This window comes from Borostomias antarcticus, assembly GCF_949987555.1.
Source record: "Borostomias antarcticus genome assembly, chromosome: 7".
In the NCBI taxonomy this organism is placed as follows: domain Eukaryota; kingdom Metazoa; phylum Chordata; class Actinopteri; order Stomiiformes; family Stomiidae; genus Borostomias; species Borostomias antarcticus.
In genome coordinates this window covers 26621290-26624247 of record NC_140240.1, presented here as the reverse complement: position 1 = coordinate 26624247, position 2958 = coordinate 26621290, and the positions used below count along the sequence as shown (strand labels likewise).

General features: G+C 53.1%; 1 protein-coding gene across 1 annotated transcript in view; it reads right to left on the bottom strand.

Moving 5' to 3' along the window:
* The window catches only part of rab11fip4b (RAB11 family interacting protein 4 (class II) b), a gene marked incomplete at its 5' end in the record, with an annotated part of 44673 nt that overhangs the window by 18890 nt on the left and 22825 nt on the right, over positions 1-2958 (bottom strand). The gene's annotated exons all lie outside the window — the stretch shown is intronic.

The following is a 2958-nucleotide window of genomic DNA, read 5'->3' as shown; positions in this document are numbered from 1 at the left end:
TACAGAGAGAGAGAGAGATACAGAGAGAGAGAGATACAGAGAGAGAGAGAGAGCTAGAGAGAGAGAGAGAGAGAGAGAGAGAGAGACAGCTGGAGAAGACAGAGAGCCGGCTTGACAGAGACGGTGGGGTGGGTCGGATGGCTGCACGCACACACACGCACGCATACACACGCACACGCACACAACTCTCTCACAAGTCAGGGGACAATGGACTTTGCTGTCCCGTCCACAACCCCCCCCGAACCCCCTCCTCACAACACACACACACACAAGCTCCTCTCTTTCTCCCTCTATCGGCTCCCTTCTTCCACCTGCCTCTCATCTCCTTCTACTCTCTAACCTTCTCTCTCTCTCTGTCTCTCCATCCCTTCTCCCCCCCCCCCATCCAGCGACACCCCAAGTCTCTTACCCCGTCCGTTATTGTTGGGGGGCCCCGGTCCCCCTGCCCCCACTCTCCGCCGGCCAAGCCCTCATCCACTGAAGTCATCCACTCGCCCCGTCAGTCAGGGGCTAAGAGTCCTCGTCCCGCTGGGCTCACACACGCGCGCACGCACACACACGCGCGCCCGCAGGTGAGACCGGGCCAGTCGGAAGGACTCGGGACGCGTTGGATAGTCAGTACAGAAGTCTACCGAGGCGGTGTAGTCCACAAAAGAGAGAGAGAAAGAAAGAGAGAGAGAGTGTGAAGGAGAAGAGAGGGTTTCGTTCACAATGCAGGTCGGCTGGGCACTTCCTCCGCTGTGCAGGCTGTCCGCAACTACCTCCGCGCAACTCCTCTGTTTTCGCGAGCGCACACACACACTCTCACACACTCCTCTCTCCAGCTGACCCGCTCTGAGACAGGGAGAGCTCAGTTCTGGCAACAGTTGCCGAGGCCCCTCCCCCTCCACTCCTCCCCTCCTCCCCCTCCCTGGGTCGTTGCCGGGCAACTGGCTGCAGCTGGGCGGACCTCGGGGTTGTCTCACATTGCTGCGCACACTTGTCGTCCTGGCCCGCCGCCCACTCAGGCGGTATTTGCATATTAAGCCCCGCCTCCCTTCCACAGAGGCCTGGCTGGAAGGGGGAGGTGACATGTCGTTGTCGCTCAGAACAATTTCCTCCAATCACAGGGCACACGCCCAGCCGCAGGTTCAAAACTTGAAAAGGCTGATGGAGTGACAGTGTGGGGGGAAAGAGAGAGAGGGAGAGGAGAGTGTGTGTGTGTGTGTGTGTGAGTGTGTGTGTACCGTCGTCCCCCTCCTCTCCTTTTATCTCCACTCCCTTTGAATCAGCAGAGGATCCCTGCAGTCTGCAACACCATCTAATATTACATCATCTAATACACCATCTACAAACCTCTGTAATGGGCTACAACATTGTTTAATAGGCTACAAAATTGTTTAATAGGTTTCAACATTGTTTAATAGGCTATAACACTGTAATAGACTAGGGCTGAGTATCGAGTCGAATTTCAAGAATCCATTCGATTCCGATTCACGAGGTTCAGAATCGATTATCACGATCGATTCAATATCAAGTTATGCAGCACATCAATACTAGGGCTGGGTATCGATACTGATTTCCAAAAATGAATGAATCATTGAATGATTAATGAACTATTCATTCCTTCATTTATTCATTCCTTCATTAAATAAAAGATCGATTTTCGGATTCATGAATCGATTCTGAATCATTTGATTCAGAATCGATTAATCGATTTTTTAAACCCAGCCCTATCATAGACTACAGCATTGTTTAATAGGTTACAACATTGTTTAATAGACAATAACACTGTGTAATGGACTACAACATTATATAACAGGCTACAACACTGTAAAAGGCTACAACATTGTCTAATAGGCTACAACACTGTTTAATAGACTACAATGCTGTTAAATAGACTAATAATAACACCACAGTACCTCAACCCCCAACTCCTCATCAGCCCCTCTCTCTCCACCCTCCACATCTCCCTCAGAGCGCTCCTTCCTCCTGAAACCTGCACCCCTCCTCACCTCCCCTCCCCTGTCTCTCTACCCCTCTCTCCCCCGTTTCTCTCTCTCTCTCCAACGCCCCCCCCCTCCCATGCCCAGTCGGTTGGTGTTCAACCCACACACTGATCCTGCTGCTGTGAAACTCTCTCACCACACCGGAGGCTGACTTTGGCGAGGGGGGGGGGCGGAAAGGTTGGCATGTGGGGGGGGTAGATGCTCTAAACGGTTCCAGTGAACGCACGACCTGACACGCTGGGGTAGATGCTCTACACAGTTCCATACAAGTCAATGCAGAACCTGACAACCTCAGGTAAATGTTCTACACGGTTCCATACAAGTCAACACAGAACCTGACACGCTGGGTCGATGTTCTACACAGTTCCACACAATTCCACACAGAACCGAGACACCTAGAGGATGTTCTACACAGTTCCACACAAGTCCGCACAGAACCGGACACCAGCGGGGGGGTGCTGGGGAGAGAGAGAGCAGGCCGCCTCGCGGACGTGAGAGAGACAGGAATGCGTTGTTCTCCTTCTCTCTCTCGCTCTCTAAACACTAAAGCGGTACCGCCGTGGGCCGGTTCCTCGGTGACGCGCTCGCGTTTCCTGCTGGAGGTTCTACCGGCAACGCACGCTCCGCCAACCCACTGTAATCCCTTTAGCACTTCAGAGAAGCCTGCACAACCGTGGGCTTGTTTCCCGGCGCTCTCTCTCTCTCTCCCTCTCCTAATTTCCATCTCTCTCCCACCTCTCTCCCCCCTCTCCGTCTCACTCTATCCATCCCTCCCTCTCTCTACTACGCCTCCTCTCTCTCTCTCCCCCTCTCATCGACATAATTCCTCCAAACCTCTATTACTTTTACTGCACCTGTATGACTCATGTTGCCTGTGGGGGCGATACTGATCTGAAGCCTCTCCTACGGGATCGTTCAATCGCAGTCGCTGGAGCACCTCTCCTGAACACGCCACAGGGGAGGGAGGGAG